This window comes from Rattus norvegicus, chromosome X, assembly GCF_036323735.1.
Source record: "Rattus norvegicus strain BN/NHsdMcwi chromosome X, GRCr8, whole genome shotgun sequence".
NCBI lineage: Eukaryota > Metazoa > Chordata > Mammalia > Rodentia > Muridae > Rattus > Rattus norvegicus.
In genome coordinates, this window is record NC_086039.1 from 78,988,329 (window position 1) to 79,000,318 (window position 11,990).

The following is an 11,990-nucleotide window of genomic DNA, read 5'->3' on the forward strand; positions in this document are numbered from 1 at the left end:
AATAAAAGAAAAAATTATATCTGAATGATTAGCATAGAAATAGCATTGTTCACCTAGAGCCATACATAAACTTCCTGTTGCATGAAGAGGTCAACTCCTCTCCTGCTTTATGAGTTCAACTAATGAATCAAGTAAAGTTAAATGACTGATATTTTAAATTCTGACATGTCTTGGTTGATTTATTAACTTAAGTATTTAACTTTTTGATCTTCCTTAATAAGTGGAATTTCTCTCATATTAGCAGACCCTGCTATGCCCATGCCTGCTAGGAGGGGAACTAGAACTGGAACATGTTGTGCTCAGCAGCTCAAAGCAAGACAAAATAGAAAACTAGTTCCCAGAGTCTTACCAGTTTGAATTTTAACACCATGCTGGTGTTGTCTGATGACTCATTGCTGGTCAAGGTCCTGATGTTTCTGCGGTCTGAACTTCAGATGAGTATGATGAATCCAGCATTCAATACCATCTGCTTTCACAGCCCCTGGGTTGTTCATGATCATGAGGTTGGGTCTTTTATATGTGGGCTCAGGGAGTTTCCTTTTTGACTTACCATTTCAGCCTGTTAGGTGGGACAATGAACAGCATATACTTTTCTGTAATAATATCTAGCTGACATTAGGACATTGTCATAGAGGTCTAGGTAGGCTGAAATGCCATTTAAAGGCTAGGCAATGGGGTATTTATCAGAAGTACCTGATTCGCTGATCCACTTGAAAGACTGGGGAGAATCGTATTCGTTTGACTTATTAACATTGGATTTCACAAGGCAGAGTTCAACAGCTTCTTCATAGGTGATCCCTGAATGGAGTCTGTCAGCCAGGTGAAAATCTGCTGAGACAAATATAGACTAGGGACAGAAGTTAAAATTCTTTAGTAATTGGGGAAGGTAAGGAATCCCAAGACCAAAACAAAACACTCAATTTCAAAAACAAGTGGGTGTGCTTATGGGGAGTCCATTTGATCTGTGGCAGGTAGATCCAAACCTTATGATCTTTTGATTCCCTAAAGCTTATGTGAATTTAGTTTACAAAAGGATGTATATTAGTATTATCATAGTTTTTAAAATCCTTATTTTAGAACAAATAATTAACATGTGTCTGTAAGACAACAGGAGTAGACTCATGCCTTTGAAACCTAGTGATTTTATGGGTTTGGGACAAAATTCATGGAACATTATTTTTCCAGTCCAGGAGATTTGATATAGAGCTTGAACAAAGATGTTTTTAGCACAATGAGAAGCACTTTAAGTCTATATTTAGAAGACAACCAAACAGAATTTAAAATCTTGAGCTTAGAAACTGAATTGTAATCAGCTAGTGTTGCAATAGCTTATCAAAACTCCACTGATCAATGTTAAAATTCTGACCTTTGAAATTTTAGTATAACAAGGGCATGGGAGGGGAGAAATATGAAACATTTTTATTTTTGTATCTTCGATTGTTTTCTTGTACCTCTACAACTTGCATTTATATACCTTAAAACACTTTCTGGAAACAATCCAGATGTCCCACAATGAAATAATAGATACAGAAAATGTGGTTCATTTATACAATAAAATAATATTCAGGTATTAAGAGAGAGGATATCATGAGTTTTGCAGGCAAATAGATGGAACTAGAAAATAACATCCTGAACGAGGTAACTCAGACTCAAAAGAACATACATGGTGTATACTCACTATTAAGTGAATATTAGTCAAAAATTACTGAATAACCAGGATATAATCCATATAAATGAAGAAAGTAAAGAAATAGAAGGGGCTACGTGAAGATGCTTCAACCCCCCTTGGAAGGGAGAAGAAAGAAACCAGGGGAGGCAAAAGGAGGGAGGGACATGAGTGAAAGGGAGGAGAAAGGGAAAACATGATCAGGTATTAGGGACAGGGAACAGGAGAGAAGCCCTGAGGGCCAACAGAGTGAATGCAAATATGCAACCTCTGGGGTAGAAGGTGGGGGGAACTTCTGGAAAATACCAGACACCTGGGAAGTGATATATTCTCAGGACTCAAAGGGAGGGAGTTTAGATGATGTACCCAACAATGGGGAGAGAGAACCTGTAGAGTTCACATCCAGTAGAAAGACGGGAGATTAAGTGGAGGGATGGGGTTGCCATTCCACAATTAATAACTCTGACCCAGAATTGTTCCTGTCTAAAAGAACTGAAGGGACAAAAGTGGAGAGAAAACTGAGTGAAAATTAGTCCAGTGACTGGCCCAACTGGTGATCCATCTCAAGGGGAGGCTCCAAGGTATGGCACTGTTACTGTTGCTGTTATATGCTTATAGAGAGGAGCCTATCATGGTTGCCCTCCAAGAGGCCCAACAAGGAGCTGAATGAGACAGATGCAGATACTTACACCCAACCAATGAACCAAAGTCAGGGATCCCTAAAGTTGAATTATGGAAAGACTAGAAGAAACTAAGGAGGAGGGTGACACCAGAGGAAGACCAGCAGTCTCAACTAACCTGGAACCCTGAGATCTCTCAGACACTAAGCCACTGGCCAAGCAGCATACATGAGCTACTCAGAGGGTCCTGACATATATAAAGCAGAGGACTGCCTTGTCTGACCTTAGTGGGAGAAGACACACCTAACCCTCAAGAGAATTGGGTACCCAGGGAGTGGGGAGGCCTGGCAGGGGGGCATCCTCTTGGAGACTAGGAGTCAGGAGGTGAGAAGAAATGGGAAGAGGAACTGTGAAAGGGTAGATAAGGAGGGGGAGAACAACTGGACTGTAAGAAAGTAAAAGTAATGCAGAAACATGGCTAGGATTAAAAACCCAGGTGACAGCAGAAGCTGGAAAGATGAGGAGAAAGAGGAACTCTCTTTCATTGTTGGTAGGATGGCAAGATGGTACAACCACTGGAAATCAGTCTGGCAGTTCCTCAGAAAATTGGACATAGTTCTACCTGAGGACCCAGCTATACTACTACTGGGCAAATACCCCAAAGATGTTCCAACATATAGCAAGGTTAAATGCTCCACTATGTTCATAGCAGTCTTCTTTTTAATAGTCAGAAGCTGAAAACAACCCAGATGTTCCTCAACAGAGGAATGGATATGGAAAATATGGTATATTTACAATATGGAATACTACTCAGCTGTTAAAAATAATAATAACTACATGAAATTCTTAGGCAAATGGGTGAAACTTGAAAATATCAACCTGAGTGAGAAAATTCATTCAAAAAAGAATATGCATGCATGGTATGTACTTACTCATAAGTACATACATTAGCCAAAAAGAAGCTCATAATAACTATAATACAACTCACAGACTATATGAAATCCAAAAATAAAGATCACACCAAAATGTGGATGCTACAGTTCTACTCAGAGGGGTGAAGAAAATAATCTCCTAGAAGTAGAGTGAGAGAGGGAGCTGGGAGGGAGAGGTAGGGGAGGGGAAAGGAGGGGCATTTCAGATATGGGAAAACATGGGGTAGAAGTACAATGGGTCAGAATTTTGAAAGGAGGTGTGTAGTAATGGGGGAGGGGAAACTGGGGGGTAGCCACTAGAAAGTCCCAGATGCCATGATTCCAAGAGATTCCCAGGACCCAACAGGGAGTAAATTAGCTGAAATAAGCAACAAAGGGGAGATATAGCCTGTGGAGACCATATTCAGTGGATAGGACTGGCCCACATTTGAGGAATGGGACCACCCACCTATCTCAAAAATATTAATCCAGAATTCCTCCTGTCAAAAGGAAATTCAGGGACAAATAGTGAAGCAGAGACTCAAGGAAAGGCCATCTGAAGACTGCCCACCTGGGGAACCATCCCATATGCAGACACGAAATCCAGACACTATAATTGAAGCCAAAAAGCACTTACTGACTGACAGAGCCTGAAATAGCTGTCCCCTGAGTGACTCTGCCATAGCTGGACCAATATAGAGGAAGATGTAAGCAGCCAAACCTCAGATTGAGTGTAGAGACCCCAATGAAGAAAGGGTGATATGTAGGATGATGTCATTATGCAGCAAGGTGGGTACAGAATAAAGTGTAATCTATCATTAGATGAGAATAAAAGGTAGGTGGAGAAAAGTCTAGGAAGGAGGGAGGAGGAAGAGGGCGAGGAATATCAAGATGGAGACAACAGAGCAGGATTATTAAGATCCAGGAGGACTGCGTCAATCTTGTCTTTTCTAGGTGGTCAGTTTAAATCTTTATTAATTGGCAGTGTTTGTGTACTAATTGTTGTGTGGATGTATTATGGATTGAGAATTTAACATGTAAATCTGATTGTTGGGTTACAATTTGTTAAGTCTTGACTTTACCAGGCTGGTGGCTAAAACCGTAGAGCTCCCGGCTGGCCAGGCTGGCCAGGGTGACTAGCAATGAGAGCACAGAGACTGTTGAGGCTAGAAGATAGCTCGCCTAAAGTGGTGTGGTGCCACACTGAAGCCAGCCGCTGCTGACATAAATTAAAGTTAGTTCTAAATGGCCCTATGGTGCCAGAATTAACACCAGGAAGTGACTGCCCAGTCCAAGGGTACAACAGGCCCAGCATGTAGCAGTGACTCACGGGAACTGGTTGTGACTATTTTTTATTATTACCACAACAAAGACCTGAGAAAGATAAATTGAAATCTAAATGGCTTTATATCAATGAAAATAACAGAGACTATTTCATATTTTATTACCTAGACTGTTATTCAGGTCCCTGTGGTTTCTGTGGCAAAGGTAATCTTTGACTATTAGGCCCTGAAGATGAAGAGGCTTTTTCTGTGGAGGATGAACATGGGAGAGACTGACCTTACTTTGTCTAAAGCAACATGTGGCAATCAATTCTTCAATTGTTATCTGTTTGGCCACAGTTCATGCTGGGCCATGGCAGCAGGCGATGCACTGGGGCAGTTATCATACAATCCTGGTGGTTTCCTTGGTCATTGTACCCATATCTTCTTGGAGACCTAGGTCTTGGTGGTGGTGGTGGTGGTCTGTGTTAGGATTTGTGAGTCTCCGTTTGTCTTCATAACTTTAAACATGTGAAATACCATATTCAGCAGATGTCTAACTGGTTTGAAGGCTGGTACCTATCTGCTACATGACTTCAAATGTATTTCTGAACAAAGTAAAGGATTTGATCACCTTCAAGGATACTACTAACTATTCCTGCTAGGATTGAGCCTTTAAAAATCAGTTTTCAGTTGAAACTCTTCTAGTATCAAAATAAAATTTTTTATAAAAACCCATAAATATATTCCATAAAGAAACTAGGGACTTTTCTGACCTTTACCTGATATATCATTATAGAACATAACAAGTTCCCATATGATTAGGTTTAAGCTGAAGCCAGTCTCAGGACAGGAAAATGTTAAACAGTTGGGAAAAATGGCAATGACCTTGGCTGAGGCTCACTGAAATGAGGGGTCTGCTGGAGCTCTACTAAAACTCAGGTAAACGGAAAGGAGTGGCGGTGGATTTCAAGAGCCATAACTATTAACTTTTTAAACATTGTAAATCTCTAACTTTTTTAAATTATAATTTCCTTACTCGTTATCCTTGGTATCATTTTCTTAATTTTCAAAGCAATATACCAGATGTAATGAAAAGACAAGCAAAAGACAAAGCTACAACAGATAAAATCCCCAGAAATGCATATCTAATTAACAGTATATCAATATTTTTAAATAAAAATGGTCTGTTATCATGTTCATTCTTTTCACCATCAAATCCATAGCTAATAATAGAGATTTCCTGAGCATTTTTCATCATAATTGTATCCCCTTCATGGGTCCATAATTTTATTTTTGTTGTCTACAGTAATTTTTAAAGTCACTATAGTTTTACCATCATTAAAATTATTTTCATTTTAATTTCCTTCTTTATTATAAATATCATATATTAATAAACACATAAAAATATTTAATAAACTTTAAAATTTCCCATAGCTTTTAAATAATTTTAAAAGTTTTTTATGCAAAACATATTTTATTTGTTTCTTGGATAATTTATGTACTTACATTTCAAATGTTATCCCCTTTCTTCCCTCTCCCATAACCCTTCCCTGCTTCCCCAGCTTCTGTGAGGATGCTCCCATTCCCATCCACCTACTCCAAACTCAATGCCCTGGCATTACACTACATTGAGGATTAAGCCTTCACAGGACCAAGGGATTTTACTCTCATTAATGCTGGACAATGCCATCCTCTGCCACATATGTGGCTGGAGTCATGGATTCCTCCATGTGTACTCATTGATGATTTAGTCCCTGGGAGCTCTGGTGGAGTTTGATTGGTAGATATTGTAGCTCTTCCTATGGTATTGCAAAACACTTACACTCCTTCAGTCTTTTCTCTAATTCCTCCTATGTGGTCCCCTTATTCAGTTCAATGGTTAGCTGCAACCATCCTCATCTGTGTCAGTAGGACTTGGGCAAAAACTCTCAGGAGACATCCATATCAGGCTCCTGTAAGCAAGCACTTCTGGCATCAGCAATAGTGACTGGGTTTGGTGGCTGCATATGGGATGGATTCCCCAGGTGAGGCAGTCTCTGAATCACCTTTTCTTCAATTCATACTCCACTCTTTGTACCTGTATTTTGTTCTCCCTTCTAAGAAGACAGGATTAAACACCCACATTTGGTCTTCCTTCTTGAACTTCATATGATCTGGGATTTTTTTCTTAGGTATTCCAAGCTTTTGGGCTAATATCCACTTATCAATGAATGCATACCATGTGTGTTTTTTTTGACGGTGTTAACTCACTCAGGATAATATTTTCTAGTGCCATCTATTTCCCTAAGAATTTCATATAGTCATGGTTTTTAATAGCCGAGTAGTACTCCATTGTGTAGATGTACCACATTTTCTGTATCCATGCCTCTGTTGAAGGACATCTGGATAATTTCCAGATTCTGGCTATAATAAAGAAGGCTGCTATGGACATGGTAGAGCATGTGTCCTTGTTATATGTTGGAGCATCTTTTGGGTATATGTCCAGGAGTGGAATAGCTGTGTTCTCAGGTCCAATTTTTTGTGGAACTGCCAGACTGATTCCAGTGTGGTTGTGCCAGCTTGCAATCCCAATAGTGGAGGAGTGTTCACTTTCTCTACATCTATGACAACATCTGCTGTCACCTGAGATTTTGATTTAACCATTCTGACTGGTATGAGGTAGAATCTCAGGGTTGTTTTTATTTGCATTTCTCTGATGATTAAAGACGTTAAACACTTGGTTAAGTGCTTCTCGGCCATTCTACATTCCTCAGTTGAGAATTCTTTGTTTAGCTCTGTAGCCCATTTATTTAATGGAGCTATTTGATTCTCTGGAGTCTATCTTCTTGAGTTCTGTTGTTGTAAAAATATAAAAATAAAAAAAAATGTATTGTGTTTTACCTTGCTGGGTCCGCACCACAGTGTCCCAAGATATCTGCTAGATATCTCTGCGGAAACACATCCCAACCCTGCGGCCGCCCAGTGTCTCCAGCCTCTGCACACTAAAGCCCTCACATAAAAGAACACACAACACAATAATCTTAGATCTAACTGATAGGATATAATTGCCCACTTAAACATACAAAGCCCGGTACCATCCATCCTTTAAGAACATTGATAACAATCTGTAAATACACAGAGTGAGATCTTTACATCAGCCTCCATTGTCCTGCCATGGCTCCTCTCTCTCTCTCTCTCTCTCTCTCTCTTGTCTCCCTTCCTTTTCATTCCAGTCTCCTCCTCTTCCTTCAAACTTCTCTCCCACCCATCCTTCCTTCCCCTCCAATGACAGGCCTCCTTCTATCTTGTACCTGTCCCTCACCCGTATTTTACAAATTCAAGGGGGAGGTTTTGGTGAAGTCACCCGATTCCTGAGTATGTGACTAGGCAGATGTCCTTGGCGCCGCGGAATTAGCATCAGAATACAGATTACTCCAGGGCAAACCACAGAGTTCTTTGTATATATTAGATATTAGCTTTCTATTGGATACAGGATTGGTAAAGGTCTTTGCCCAATCTGTTGCTTGCCATTTTGTCCTCATGACAGTGTCCTTTGCCTTACTGAAGCTTTGCAATTTTATGAGGTCCCATTTGTCAATTCTTGAATTTAGAGCATAAGCCATTGGTGTTCTGTTCAAAAATATTTCCCCTGTGCCTATGTCTTCACTGCTCTTCCCTACCTTTTTTTCTATTAGTTTCAGTGTATCTGGTTTTATTTGGGGGTGTTTGAACCACTTGGTCCTGAGCTTTCTACAAGGATATAAGAATGGGTAATTTGCATTCTTCTACATGCTGAACTTTAGTTGAACCAGAACCATTTTTTGAAAATACTGTCTTTTTTCCACTGGATGGTTTTAGCAACTGTGTCAATTATCAAATGACCACAGGTATGTGGTATCTTCTGAAATCCTCTTCTGTTTCTGTCTTCAGAGATGTGAAGTTCTTGTCATACAGATTTTCACTTGCTTGGTTAGAGTCACACCAAGATATTTCATCTCAGAAGATGGAAAGAACTGCCATGCTCATGTATTGGCAGGATTAATATATTTTAAAAGGCCATCTTGATCAAAAACTCAGGGGACAACAGATGCTGGCGAGGATGTGGAGAAAGAGGAACACTCCTCCATTGTTGGTGGGATTGCAAACTGGTACAACCATTCTAGAAATCAGTCTGGAGGATCCTCAGAAAATTGGACATTGAACTGCCTGAGGATCCAGCTATACCTCTCTTGGGCATATACCCAAAAGATGCCCCAACATATAAAAAAGACACGTGCTCCACTATGCTCATTGCAGCCTTATTTATAATAGCCAGAAGCTGGAAAGAACCCAGATGCCCTTCAACAGAGGAATGGATACAGAAAATGTGGTACATCTACACAATGGAATATTACTCAGCTATCAAAAACAACGACTTTATGAAATTCGTAGGCAAATGGTTGGAACTGGAAAACATCATCCTGAGTGAGCTAACCCAATCACAGAAAGACATACATGGTATGCACTCATTGATAAGTGGCTATTAGCCCAAATGCTTGAATTACCCTAGATGCATAGAACAAATGAAACTCAAGATGGATGATCAAAATGTGAATGCTTCACTCCTTCTTTAAAAGGGGAACAAGAATACCCTTGGCAGGGAAGAGAGAGGCAAAGATTAAAACAGAGACTGAAGGAACACCCATTCAGAGCCTGCCCCACATGTGGCCCATACATAGACAGCAACCCAATTAGACAAGATGGATGAAGCAAAGAAGTGCAGACCGACAGGAGCCGGATGTAGATCGCTCCTGAGAGACACAGCCAGAATACAGCAAATACAGAGGCGAATGCCAGCAGCAAACCACTGAACTGAGAATAGGACCCCCGTTGAAGGAATCAGAGAAAGAACTGGAAGATCTTGAAGGGGCTCGAGACCCCATATGTACAACAATGCCAAGCAACCAGAGCTTCCAGGGACTAAGCCACTACCTAAAGACTATACATGGACTGACCCTGGACTCTGACCTCATAGGTAGCAATGAATATCCTAGTAAGAGCACCAGTGGAAGGAGAAGCCCTGGGTCCTGCTAAGACTGAACCCCCAGTGAACTAGACTGGTGGGGGGAGGGCGGCAATGGGGGGAGGGTCGGGAGGGGAACACACATAAGGAAGGGGAGTGGGGAGGGGGATGTTTGCCCGGATACCGGGAAAGGGAATAACACTCGAAATGTATATAAGAAATACTCAAGTTAATAAAAAAAAAAAAAAAGGCCATCTTGCTGAAAGCAATCTACTGATTCAGTGCAATCCCCATCTAAATTCCAACTTAATTCTTCATAGAATTAGGAAGAGGAATTTGCAGATTCATTTGGAAAAACAAAACACTTAAGATAGCAAAAACTATTTTCATCAATAACAGAACTTTTGGGGGAATCACCTCCCTTACCTCAAGGTGTATTACAGAACAATATTGATAAAAATCTGTGTGGTATTGATACAGAGACAGACAGATAGATCAATGGAATAGAAATGAAGACTCAGAAATGAACTCACACACCTATGGTCACTTGATCATTGACTAAGGAACTAAAACTATGCAGTGCAAAAAAAGAGCATTTTCAACAAATGGTGCTGATTTAATTGGGGTTCAACATGCAGAAGAATGTAAATTGATCCACTTTTATCACCCTGTACAAAGCTCAAGTGTAAGTGAATCAATGACCTCCATATAAAACTAGATACACTCAAACTAATAGAAGAAATAATGAACACATCGGCAGTGGGGAAAATTTCCTGAACAGAACACCAATGACTTATGCTTTAATATCAAGAATCGACAAATGGGACCTCATAAAACAGCAAAGCTTCTGTAAGGCAAAGGACACTGTCATTAGGACAAAATGGCAACCAACACATTGGGAAAAGATATTTTCCAATACAGCATCCGATAGAGGGCTAATATCCACTATATACAAAACACTCAAGAAGTAAGACTCCAGAAAGACAAATAACCCTATTAAAAATGGGGTATAGTGCAAAACAAAAAATTTTCAGCTGAGGAATATCGAATAGCTGAGAAGCATCTAAAGAAATGTTCAACATCCTTAGTCATCAGGGAAATGCAAATCAAAACAACCCTGAGATTCCACTTCACACCCATAAGAATGGTTAACACTAAAATCTCAGGTAAGGACAGATGCTGTTGAAGATATGAAGTAAGAGGAACACTTCCCCATTGTTTGTGGGATTGCAAGCTGTTACAACCACTTTGTAAATCAGTCTTGAGGTTCATCAGAAAATTGGACATAGTAGCACCTGAGGACCCTGTTAATACCACTCCTGGACATATACCCAACATATAACAAGGACACTTGCTCCACTATGTTCATAGCCTTATTTATAATAGCCAGAAGCTGATAAAAACCTATATGTCCTTCAACAGCAGAATGCATACAGAAAATATGGTATATCTACACAATGTTACTACTCAGCTATTAAAAACAATGACTACATGAAATACATAGGCAAATGGATGGAACTAGCAAATATCATCCTGAGTTACTTAATCCAATCTCCAAAATCCCACATGGTATTCACTCACTGTTAAGTGGCTATTAGCCCAAATTCACGAGTTTCCCAAGATACAATCCACAGACCCCTTGGAGCTCAAGAAGTAAGACAACCAAAGTGAAGATACTTCAGTCCTTCTTAAAAGGGGAACAAACATATTCATACAAAGATATATGGAGACAAAGTTTGGTTCAGAGATTGAAGGAATGGCCATTCAGAGCCTGCCCCACATGGGCATCCATTCTGTCTGTCTGTCTGTCTGTCTCTGTCTCTGTCTCTGTCTCTGTCTCTGTCTCTGTCTCTCTCTCTCTCTCTCTCTCTGGTTGGGCACCAAAGGGAGGAGAAGCCCTTGGTCTTGCCAAGGCTGAACCCCCCAATGTAGGGTAATGCCAGGGCAGCGAGATGGGAAGGGGTGGGGTATTGAATGGGGGAAAGGGGCTAACATTTGAAATGTAAATAAAATATATATAAAAGAATCATTTTTTTCAAAGCAAAGGGTATATACTTAATTTTTGGAAGGCCAGACAAAGTTCTAACAGTGTAATCATAAATTTTAGAAGATAAAACCAAAATTTTAACAATTTAAACAACCTAGTGTCCCTAACATCAATAAAAAGTACATTATTTTCATGTTACAAAGTTTGGCCCCCAGCAAGAAAAGTTATTGTATATGAACATATGAAAATTTGACTTTAATATCTGATTAAAGTAACATTGTTTTAAATTCTATCTTTCATAAATATGATTTTAGGACAGGAATTGCATAAAATATTATCCCAATTTAAAAGTATTTTTAGAGATCTGTTTCTTAGTTTTGCTCATGCTGTGTGTGTTATTTCTCAGAATGACTCCAAACATGAGTTATACTTTTTTTTTCTTTTTTTAAAAAGGGTAACAGTCATTTTATTTTATTTTCATTGGATATTTTACTTATTTACTTAAAAAAATTACTTAATTTTTTTACACTCCAGAATTACATTTCAGAATTATTCCCCCT